This window comes from Apium graveolens, chromosome 2, assembly GCF_009905375.1.
Source record: "Apium graveolens cultivar Ventura chromosome 2, ASM990537v1, whole genome shotgun sequence".
Taxonomy (NCBI): domain Eukaryota; kingdom Viridiplantae; phylum Streptophyta; class Magnoliopsida; order Apiales; family Apiaceae; genus Apium; species Apium graveolens.
Genome location: NC_133648.1, coordinates 108723420 through 108736054, shown reverse-complemented (window position 1 = coordinate 108736054; position 12635 = coordinate 108723420).

Here is a 12635-nt window from a genome sequence, read left to right as displayed (position 1 = left end):
TGGTGTGTGTGTGTGGGTGCTCGAAATATGTTATGAACCGGGAACGCCATATCGCCATAGGACACCTTTGGGCCATGGAGTTTTTGAGAGTCTTACAAAGACCGTGGCTTTATGGCATTGGCTCAATAACAAATATGCTGAGAGCTAAGCCGCGAGTAGCAGCTCTGATTCCAATAGTTTAAGAGCAAGTATGTATTCATAGCATAATTCCAGATGTGAAGAATACTTGTCTTATAGGCTATATGTACTAAAAGTGGTATACAACCTGAACAAAAGGAATCATCTAAGTGATGAGATCAAATAGCATGTAATAATAGCTGAATATGCAGGACAGTGATATTGCATTATAGATAATAAAAAGAACGACAAAAAGCCAAATAATCAATAAGTAACAATAAATCATTAAAATTAGGACCTCACAGTTTGCTCAAATACAAATCACTCAAGTCAGTCTCCAGAACAAAAATCTTTTAAATTATAATTATTACAGTTTCTCATACATGCATATACTCTCAAGCTAAAATTATTTAAAACAGGACATACCTACACACGATAAGAGAAAAACAAGACAAATTACAAAAATCATTAACAGTGATCAAGTTTTGTTAGTAAGAAAAAATCCAAATAGAACTTTTAAATAGCCAGACACCGAGATATAATTATAAACTAATTAAAAGTCCCAACCTCCAACAATTTCATAGCATCTAACCTACTCACCTCCAAAGGAGTAACAACATCACATATGCTAATCAACACAATTCATCACATAAGACTTTAGAAGCAACATTACACTAAATGATCCATCAAAATAGATATTTTCAGCTTATAGGTCACATTTATAATTATAACTTATAACCATCATTAAATAATCAAAACAATGTAATTTACCACCATTACTATCACACAATACTTCACAAACAAGACAATCCAGTCATAAATATTATTCATCAGAAAGCAGCAAGGAAAACTCACATTGGCACAGAAACACCCGGACCAGTCCGAATCCCATTAACCTCCTCATTCTTCACTTCTCTCTTAACCGAAACCTCATCAAAACCACCTCGCTTACTTTCACCGTCCACATCCACATCCTCCTCCTTAACCTTATCCCCAAACCTCCTCCTCTCCTTCCTCACCTCTCTCTTCTCTCTCTCCTCTCCATCCTCAAACCTCTTCCTCTCTCTCCTCTCATCTCTTCCTCTCCATCCTCAAAATCTCTTCCTCTCTCTCCTCTCATCTCTCTCATTTCTCTCCTCTCTCTCCTCTCCATTAACATCCTCAAACCTCTTCCTCTCTCTCTTCTCCTCCGAAACCCTAACTCTCTTCTCATCGAACCTCTCCTCTTCGCTACCTCCTCTCTCCTTTCGCTTACTCAAATTCACATCAAAAACTCTCTCTCTACTCCTCTCTCGCTCATCTCGCGACTCGTAAGATCTCTCTCGACGCTCGCGATCGCTCTCATCGGTCGTTTCTCGATCTGTGCTTGTCGTCGTCATCTCGAGATTTGTGCTTGGAGCTGTGGTGCTTGTGATGGTGATCTCTATCGCGATCGGAATCTTTGTGTCGCCGACTCGATTTCTCTTTTTCCGATTGCTTATCCATTAACCCTAGGTTTTTCAACACACACTTCGCCTCCAAAATGATGCTAGGGTAATTTATAGGGCGTGTTTGCTGTGTGTATCTACTTTGAGGATTTCGAGTTATGTAGGATTTACCCCCGGTGGACTCGAGCCACAAAATTTATAAAAATTTAAGTGTTAAATCGAAATGTTTTTGAGAAATTTAATTCATTAGATATATCAGTATTATGATGCAAAAATATAAGCAATCTTAAATTGAAATTACTACCTATGAGCTATGATTGACTTAAGCATACTAAAATTACTAATTTATCCATAATTGCTATTTGCGGGATTTAATCGCATATAAATTGGTTGTTATAAATAGTGAACATTTTATTTAATTTCAAATATAGTTAACACTAGTTTATAATCCGTGCAATGCACGAATTATTTTTAGTATTATATAATTTTGGTTAACATTATTTTTAATTAAAAATTTAAGATAAGAATTTGTTCATTCTTATTATTTTATTTTAATCCAATCCATATAAAAGTATATTTATTTTGTTTTAATTATTTTTTGATTTTAATTTTATTTTATCTTGAATTAGTTGTATAAATAGCTTTTAGTCGAGATGAATAGTTTTTTCCATAGGTAACCCGCAGCCGCCACCTTGGTGTACACTGGGTAAACCCCGCGGGTTCACGCAATAGCCTGCAAACCACAAAACACGTGAACCAAGATAAACCGCATTAAAGCGACAGACTCTGACTCATGAGGCATAATCATAAATTCTCCTCCCGTGAGATTCGAACCTGTGAGTTTATATTATTTTATTTTAGTACGGCGCTATTAACTAACATATTATTTCTAGTTATGTTTAAATAAAATAGTATGAATATTACATACTTTGAAAAAACCCGTAATTATATAAGTCGTTATATCAATGAAATCCAAATAATTATATTTAATTTATTTTTAGTTTTATTTTAGCCCGCATTTAATATTATTGATTTAGCCTGTACGGGTATTAAATTTTATTTTATTTTATTTTAACTCGATATCATTATATTTATCAATAAATTATCTTTCAATTTAAGTTTTTTAAGCCTAGGTTAATAATATTTTTTTAACCGCGTCTGTAATATTTATTAAATTATTTTAGCTCGATGCGACAAATCCAACCCGTGTGAAAGCCCAAAATAAACCTTTTAATTAAATTATGCTCAAACTAATACTGTGTTGGTATACACCATAAGTGTATACTGTGTTGTGCAAGACATGCATGTACATAATAAGACTAAGTCATCTTGACAACCCTAAGAATAAGTTTATTGTACAAGGACATGCATGTACTATAACAATACTAAGTCAATTTGACAACCCTAAGTAAGTTGTATAATAATCTAAGTTTGCATTTTGTATTGTATCACTTAAGTGTGTACAAGTGTAATTAGATTAGACTGGAGTATTATTTTGTAAACAGTTCAAGCCTTAAGAATAAACTCTGGAAGAAGATCATGAAGATCATGCCTCAGAGAAAGTGTGAAGAAACTTGAAGTTGAATAAATCTGTTTAGGGAAAAACATTTTAAGTCAAGAAATCTACAAGTCACAGATTTTGTGTTATAGAGAAGTCATTCGAGAACTCCAAAATGACTTATCGAGAAGTCAAAGAAAAGCTACTAGAAAACTCAGAGATATCGACAAGCCATATTGAAGACATGAAAATTGGAGATATTCGACAAGTCATTTCCTCACAAGAGAACTCTAAGATATCGAAAAGTCAAAATATCACTAGAGATCTCTGAGATATCGATAAGTCAAAATATCACTAGAGATCTCTGAGATATCGATAAGTCAATTTGTCATTAAAGAACTCAGAGATATCGATATGTCAAAGTGAAGACATGAAGATGAGAGATCTCGACAAGCCAAATTCTCTTATAGAGAACTCAGAGACTTCGATAAGTCAAACAACTATAGATTAATTAGAGATCTCGATAAGTCATTATATTTATCAAGATGTCGAGTTCTCTATATGACTAACTGGAGATCTCGATGTAAAGCTCAAGTACAGAATGCAGATCAGTTTAATATCCAAGATTATCAATCAACAAACAAATCAATCACTGATTTGAAAAATCTACAAAAGCAGCTTGAAGAGTACAAGATCAAGGGTCAAGATTAACTGGCAAAGTAAAGTCACAGTCAGGCAAGATTAGTAAAGATACACTAAGCTATAAATAGAAAGATTTGGTTATCCAAAAATAGGGTTTAGTACATGTTATGTCATGCTGTGTAAAAAACAGTGTTTACTATTTTATAAAGTAAACATTGGATGCTTTGTTCAAAAAGTAAGAAATAAATCTAAAATTTCTTGTAACTCTCAAGAGAGAAACTGAGTTCTTAGCTTGATTTGTAGCAGGGTAGAATCTCCAGTCATGTTCCTTGAGCACCCACTATCCAAATACCAAAGATTCTTTCTATTTCCCTGTACACAACAAAATCAAATCAAGTTAATTTTGGTACCCAAGTTTCCTTGGGTCCCGCTTTGTTAGCCTTTTTCTTAGGTTTCTTAGGCTTTTCCTCATTTGACTTAGGTAATTAAGATTCAACTTTGGTCATTTGAGTAGAGCTTTGAAAACCATTCATCATAACAGAATTATCATGCATAGGCTGGTTAACATGGAAATGCATATTTTGTACAATTTTGTTATTCCAGTAAGGCATGCTAAATGACATTTGAGGCAAACTAAATGCAGAATAGTAAGGATTTTGTGCAAATGGCATATTAGCAAATTGTGCATTCAAATTATGTGTAGGCATAGCATTCACATGCATTGTGGGCATGTTGGGAAATGATGGAGGTGCAGACATGGGTGCAGGCATATCAAGTTTGCAATTAACAAACAAATGATTAACACTATCATACTTCACACAGATTTTTATAGGTGCATATTTAGCAGGTGTGTAGTTGTTATGTTTGTTAATTCCTACTTTCTCATTCCTATTATTTTTCCTTTTAGATTCTGCTTTAACCTCAATCTTCTCTAATCTGTCATTCAACTCCTTCATTGACAGGTGCCCCACATTGACTCTCTTATTTTCTTTCACTTGACTTATTTCTCCTGGAACAAAGTTTTGGGAAACTGATCCATATTTCTCATTTAACTTAGCTAGCTTGACATTTCTAACTGGTTTCCTTTCACTCGACGAATGTGGTTCTTTGTCTTTCGACGGATAATTCTTTTGATCATTCGACGGATAATCTTCATTATCCGTCGAATCCACATCCGTTGAAAGTCCTTCTTCCAAGTTATGATTCAGTTTCTCCTTGCTCTATTTCCAGGCTTCTTCACAGAAAGACTTTATATCTTGAACTTTAGTAATTTGAGCATGGATATCTCTAGATGATTTTCAAGTCTTAATTACTTCATGTTCTCGTTCAAGCTGCTTTCTTAAAATCTCCTCTTTCTTTAAGGATTCAGTCAATTCTTCCTTAGAAATTCTACACTCTATTTTTAATTTTTCAAACTCAATAAATTGAGTTTCTAACACAACATTTCTTTCACTCAAAAATAAATTATTATCTTTAATCCTGTTATTTTCCTTGGTGAGTGACTTAAGTGTAACACGCGAATTATACAATTCTGTAGACAAGTTATTTATAGCTTTATAACACTCATCTTTAGAAAGATGTGCTAGGTTAGTGGTAATTACCTGATTGCTTGAAGAACTGACCTCTGCTTTATTTGATTTGGCCATTAGGGCTAGGTTGACATAGCTTGGTTCCTCATCATCATTTTCCCCATCTGCTGTCCAGTCATTTTCCTGAGTCAAGAAGGCTATTTCCTTTTGTTTGAGCAATTCAAAATACTTCTTCTTATAATCAACAGGCTCAAACTTCTTTTTCTCAGAATTAGACTTTCTGCATTTATTTGCAAAATGACCACTCAAGCCACATTTAAAACACTTGAATTTGGATTTATCCACCATGTTTCTATTTGGCTTGGTTGCTCCAAAATTCTTCTTGAATTTGATCTTGGAAAATCTTCTTGAAAGGAAAGCTAGATGTTCATTTATATCTTCCATTTCATCTTGACTAAGATGATCTTCAAGTTCAGCTACTAGCCCTTTTCCTTTGCCTTCACAAACCATGGAGTTTGGTATAGATTCCACAGCTTCAACCTTCATCTCTTTCCCTCTCTCATGCTCAGCTACCGGTGTTATAGATCCTCCCTTCTTCCTTCCTTTATCTATTTGCTCATCTTGTTCTAGCTCAAGTTCCTAAGTCTTTAGAATCTCATACAGTCTCTCCAAGGTAAACTCCTTGTAATCCTGTGAGTTTTTGAGAGAGACAGTCATAGGCTTCCATTCCTTTGATAGAGATCTAAGGAACTTCAGGTTTGAATCTTTTGTCTGATAGACTCTTCCATGCAGCTTCAGTGCATTTAACCATTTTTGAAACCTGTTAAAGATGTCACTTAAAGATTCACTATCTTCACAATGAAAATGCTCATACTTCTGGATTAAAAGTTGCATCTTGTTTTCCCTCACTTGCTCAGTTTTATCACATATAATTTGAATAGTATCCCAAACATCTTTAGCAGTCTTGCAGTTTATTACATTGTCAAACATATCTCCATCAAGACCATTGAACAAAATTTTCATAGCCTTCTTATCTTTGTGTACTTGCTCAATGTCTTCATCCGTCCATTCTGCTTGTGGCTTTGGGACACTTTGCTCATTACCTATAGCACCTTCATTATCTGTAGAAGCTCGTACGGGAACATTAGGGCCTTTCTCAATGCAATCAACATACCTTTCATCTTGAGAGAGAAGATGTAGGTGCATTTTCACCTTCTAATGGTGTTAGTTGTCTTTGTCCATAAATGGAATTTGTTAGATATATTTGATAATGTCATGGCTAATATAATTTATGTTTAGATTTCAGTTCTTACTTAACAGGACAAATCAGTACTTAACTGTTGATCAGTACTTATACTGGAAGTCAGGACTTAAGGATGTCAGTACTTATATTATCAGGAGATAATCATCAGAAGTTAGATATCAGAACTTAAGTGCTGAAGGACGATCAGATAAGGAAAGTAGCTGATTAAAGGAAAGAAGATCGAGATAAACATAAGAAGAGATATGCATGAAGAAGGAGTTCCTTGAAGAATGGAATACTTGGAAGAAAATATATCTGATTGATATATTTTAGGAAGCAGAATTATATTCCATATCAATTAGCGATTATCTTGTAACTGTGTAGTATATAAACACAGACATAGGGTTTACACTATAAGTGTTATCATATTCGAGAAGATTATTTATTGTAACCCTAGCAGCTCTCGTGATATTTGCTCATCACTGAGAGGTAACAGTTCCATATTGTAACAGAGTTTATTGTTTCAATAAAGTTTGTTTTCTGTTACTTAATATATTAAAGTTTGATTTGATTGTATTTTACACTGTATTCACCCCCTCTACAGTGTGTGTGACCTAACAAGTGGTATCAGAGCTAATCTGTTAACACACATACAGTTAAAGATCCAAACACAATCATGTCTGACACAGAAACTCCAACTAAGCCTACTAAAACTGAAGAACCTCCAAAGACACAAATTCAAAGTCGGTATGAGACTATCAGAGTTCCCATACTAAGACCATCTGAATATCCCATATGGAAGGTAAGGATGACCATGTTCCTGGAAGCAACAGATCCAGAATACCTTGATAGAATCAAGGAAGGGCCTCACAAACCAACCAAGCTCGCTGTTGCAGTTGCAGGTGAAGCAGCAAAGACCGTACCAAAGGAGAAAAGTGATTATACTGCTGAAGATATAGCATCAATTGCTAAGGATGCTAAGGTACGACACTTACTGCATAGTGCCATTGATAATGTAATGTCAAACAGGGTAATCAACTGCAAGACTGCTAAGGAGATATGGGATGCTCTGGAAACAAAGTGTCAGGGAACTGACACAATTAAGAAGAACAGGAAGACAATACTCACTCAAGAGTATGAACATTTTGACTCAAAGACTAATGAGTCATTGAATGATTTATATGATAGATTTGTCAAACTTTTGAATGATTTGTCATTGGTTGATAAAGAGTATGATCTTGAAGATTCAAACCTTAAATTCCTGTTAGCTCTTCCTGAATGCTGGGATTTGAAGGCAACGACAATAAGAGACAACTACAATCTTGATGAAACAACTCTTGATGAAATCTATGGAATGCTCAAGACTCATGAACTTGAGATGGAACAAAGAAGCAAGAGGAAAGGGGGAAAGTCAAGGACAGTTGCTGTAAGTCATATGTCATAGGCCTATTTGTATATTCGAGGATTTAACTTAACTCAAATAAGAATGTAATAAGTAAATAGTGGATCTACCGTCAGAGAGATCTCGCAAAGTAATATCTGTCAAAGGATTCAGAAATAAGGTTCATGTACAGACTCGAGGAATTAATTCACTGGAAGAAGTTCAAGAAATTGATCATGCCTCAGTGATATAAATCAAGATCGTGGATTTAATCAAGTGACAGAGATCTCGTCAGAGTATCATAAATTACAAGGATTTAGTCTGAAGAAAATCAAGAGTATCAAAGTCAAGACATGAAGAAACGTCACGGAAGTTAGTCACTTTTGAACCAGACAGTACATCGAGTGTCAACATTGAAGTGGTGGAATTGATTCATAACTGACAGTGATTTTCATAAGATTTTCAGAAGAATGGTTGCTGCTCAAGGTTAGTATTAATTCTCTATTAATTAATTAAGTCATATAATTTAATTAAGAAAATAAATTATATCTGCAAAGATTAATTTATTGATTAATTGAATTAATTGATTAATTAATTCAGAATTAATATTAAGGTTTTTCAGAATTTTTAATTGGTTAAAATCTGTTTTAATTCCAAAAAGACAACTGATTGTATTAGTATGACAATCGGTATGACAATCAATAGTCATACCGAAAGTCATGCTAATTCAGTTGATTGTCTTACCATAATTATTATTAGATTAAAATCACTTATTAATTCAGCAAAAACAATCTATTTGAACTACTATGACAATCGGTATGACAATTAATTGTCATACCGAAAGTCTTGCTAGTTCATTCTGATTGTCTTGCTAGCTCTAAAGATAGTCCTACCGATTGTCTTACTGAGCCAAAGGATTGTCATGCCAGCTCTATTTTCATTCAGCTGAATTGATTAAAAGAAGAAGAAGCATTCATTCTTCATCATCCAACAATACAGAACCCGAGAACAAAAGAAAAAGAAGCAGAACAATATTTCATCTTCTCTGCAAAACTTCAAGATCAATTTCTAGATTGTAAAGTTAAATCCAATCAACTAGAAATCTTTATCTTGTTCTTGTGTAACAATCTAGCGGATCAAAATCTCTAGAACTTAATCTCAAATTGCATTTAGCATTTGATTCTAATTATTACGAAAATAGAAAAAGTTCATGTCGAATTTATTCTAGATTTGTGATAATTAATTTGAGATTAATTCCTTGTAATCGATACAGTTGTTGTAACACCTTTCAAGTTTAATAATATTTTTATTTAACTTGAATTTTGTTTCATATTTTTTATTCCGCATTTATTCGATTATTCAGTACTGTTTATATTCAACCCCCCCTTCTACAAACACATTGGGACCTAACAATTGGTATCAGAGCCTTCTGATTAACGAACAAATCAAGATCCTAGACTTTTGTGATTTTTCAACTCCTTGAATTTTTATTCATTCAAAAATTCATAATGACTTCACAAAAAGTTGGAACCGTTAAAATTCCACAATTTGATAAAGAGAATTATATTATGTGGAAGAAGAAGATGCTCTTGTTTTTACAAGTGGCAAATCCCAAATATTCAAACTTGTTAAAGAAGGGGATAAAAACTCCGATGGTTATTGAACCGGAGGTGATAATAGATGATGTTGTGATCACCAAAGCCAGAACCTATCCTAAAGATCCTGAAGATTTTACTCATGATGAAAAGGAAGAAGCCTCCTTGGATGCCAGCCTTCAATTAATTTTAATTGATTTCCTTGATCCCTTGATGAACAGACATGTGATGAACTGTAAAAATTCCAAACACATGTGGGAAACTATTGAGGTGATCAATGAATGCACAGAGGAAGTTAGGGAGAACAAGTTGGAGATCCTAACCTCTGAGTATGAATATTTTAAATCAAATCCAGGAGAAGGAATTACTGAAGTGTTTGAGAGGTACAATGCGTTGATCAATAACCTGAACATAAATGGGAAATATTATTCAATTAGGGAGGTCAACAAAAAGTTCCTTTTAACACTGCCAACTCATCTTGAACATAGAATCACTGCCATTAGAGAAGCTAGAGATCTGAGTAAGATTTCTTTGGACAGGCTTTATGGAGTGTTAAAAACCTATGAGTTGGAGCAGATTCAACAGAAGGAAGTCTACGGGAAGGATAGAATGGTCAGCACATCTACTGCACTTGTAGCTGAAGGTCAACAACAACAGCAATCTCAACAATTGGAGAGAATGGTACAGTATTCCAAGGCTGAGGAAAATATGTTAGTAGCAGAATATGATCCTCCTACTACAAATCAATCAAGTGATGATTTTTATTCCTTGGAAGAGCTGGAGCAATTGGAAGACGAGTCAATGGCCCAAATTGTCAAGAGATTCTCCAATGTCAGATTCAGGAGGAATCCCAAGCTTAAGTACAAGTCCAACTACAACAAATTCCAGAAAGGTGGATCTTCATCCTCTAACACCAGCAGTGGTGGATACCAAACGGGGATGGTTGATCGGGGCACCATTAGATGCTATAACTGCAATGAGTTGGGACACTTTGCCACAGAATGCAGGAAGCCAAAACAAGTAAGGAAGAACTCTTATGATTCAAATCAGAAGAGTAACTCTGAAAGGGCTTATCTGGCAAAGGGAAGAAGCTGGGATGATACTGACAGTGAAGATGAAGAAGAAGGAAATCTTGCTCTTATGGCTATTTGTTAGGAATGTATGTGCATTAGTTTGATGATATGTTTAACAAAATACTTAAGTAGAAATTTAGTGTCTGTAGCCTCAACGGATAAGACCACTTTGGCTATCCGTTGATGGTGTAGCTTTACTTAGAAATAAGTCTAGTGTTGTAGCATATTTCAGTCTCTGTATTTAAAATGTAATTCTTGGAAGTTGAGAGAAACTATGAGTCATGTTGAATACTAGATGATATGCAGATAGGAAGGCCAATTGTAAATACTTCATGCCTTGTAATTTTGTATAAGTGAAGTGGTATCAACGGATGACTTAAAGACCTTCAACGGATGAGAAGCTAAACTTCAACGGATGTCTCTAAAGCTTCAACGGATAAAGTCATCAACAAATAACATCCTTCAACGGATGAGTGCATCAACGGATGAAAGCTTCAATGGATAACATCCTTCAACGGATGAGTGCATCAACGGATGAAAGCTTCAACGGATAACATCCTTCAACGGATGAGTGCATCAACGGATGAAAGCTTCAACGGATGTTCTGATGATTAGCCGTTGATAAGGGGTAGTTGTACCTACAAACAGAGGCACATGGGTTGATAGAGACAACTGAGATGTGGTAGCCGAATTTCAGGAACAACAGAAAAAGCAGCCGTTCTTCTCTAGTACAAAGATGCAATAGTCAACAAAGTACTGGAGTGAACAGGAAAAGAAGCAAGTGAAGATCTTATTTTATTACTGTATTTTATATTGTTCTTCACTTGTACACTTGGTAATATATAAACCAAGTAGAAGCTAGTAATTAGATGAGAGATTTTCCAGAGCTGTTTAGAAAAATATTGAGAGAAAATTCATCTAGTTTGTACTAGGATGCAGCTGTGATCAACATTGTTTAATCACAGATTTTCTAAAATACCATCTCTGGTGGAACAACAAATCCACCAGAAAAGTTTTTAAGGTCTGTTGTGTTCTTTACATTTGTGCTTGAATATATATCTGTCTGTATTAGCTTAAAGCAATTCACACACTTGTTCTTCTTGAACACACAACTTTCATAAACTGCTCAAAACTTGAAAAAGTTTTGAGATTTACATTCAACCCCCCTTCTATAAATCTCATTGTTAGTCCACTAGGAATAACAATTGGTATCAGAGCAGGCTCTTGACATACAAAGAGTTTAAAGATCTTGGAATCTAACAAAGATGAGTAAGAAGGATATTGGAGTAAAGATCCCAGTTCTTGACAAAGACAGTTATCACCATTGGAAGGTGAAAATGCACCTTCATCTACTCTCCCAAGATGAAGGTTATGTAAACTGCATTGAGAATGGTCCTCACATTCCCCACAAAGTAGCAACAGTTGCTACAGCCACAGTTGCTGTTGGTCAATCCATTCCAAAACCTAGAGCAGAATGGACAATGGAAGACACAGAAGAAGTCCACAAGGATAAGAAGGCTATGAACATTTTGTTTAATGGTCTTAACATGGATATGTTTGATAATGTGATAAATTGCACAACTGCCAAAGAGGTTTGGGACACAGTTCAACTACTGTGTGAAGGTACAGAACAAGTGAAAGAAAACAAAATGCAGCTTCTCATTCAACAGTATGAATACTTTCATTTTGAAGAAAATGAATCTTTAAATGAAACATTCAATAGGTTCCAAAAGCTGTTGAATGGACTGAAGCTGTATGGAAGAGTGTACCAGGTGAAGGATTCAAATCTTAAATTTTTAAGATCCTTGCCAAAGGAATGGAAACCCATGACTGTCTCCTTAAGAAACTCTCAAGATTATAAGGACTTCACTCTTGAAAGATTGTATGGAATCTTGAAGACTTATGAACTAGAGCTGGAACAGGATGAGGTATTGGAGAAGGGGAGAAAGAAAGGAAGTTCAGTTGCATTGGTAGCTGAAGATGAGAGGAAATGCAGACAAGAAACTGCGAGATCTACATCAAACTCCAAAGATGGTATAAGAAATCAGGAATCAAGCAAGGGGAAAGAGCAAGTTGCTGAAAATGAAGACAACTCCAGCCAAGATGACTCAGATGGTATTGATGAGCATC